The sequence below is a fragment of the Octodon degus genome, unplaced genomic scaffold (genome assembly GCF_000260255.1).
Source record: "Octodon degus isolate 3935 unplaced genomic scaffold, OctDeg1.0 scaffold00024, whole genome shotgun sequence".
Lineage (NCBI taxonomy): Eukaryota > Metazoa > Chordata > Mammalia > Rodentia > Octodontidae > Octodon > Octodon degus.
This window is the reverse complement of record NW_004524600.1, coordinates 11,558,118-11,558,366: the sequence shown is the minus strand read 5'-3', so window position 1 is coordinate 11,558,366 and position 249 is coordinate 11,558,118.

Genomic DNA, 249 nt, shown 5'->3' with positions numbered 1-249 from the left:
CAGCTTCTTTTTACCCTTTATAGGAAAATCAAATTTTATGCATTATTCTATTGAAAGGTGCCTCAAAAGCCAAGTTTTTTTTTTTTTTTTTTTTTTCTACAAATTAGTAGATACAAGCACAATAATTTCTAGGGTGGGTAATTTTGCAAAGTTTTCCTAGGTAGTTTTAGTAAAACTTTTAGGAAGTTTTAGGTTCCATTTAATGATTCAAGCTTGAAGTGTGTGTGTGTGTGTGTGTGTGTGTGTGTG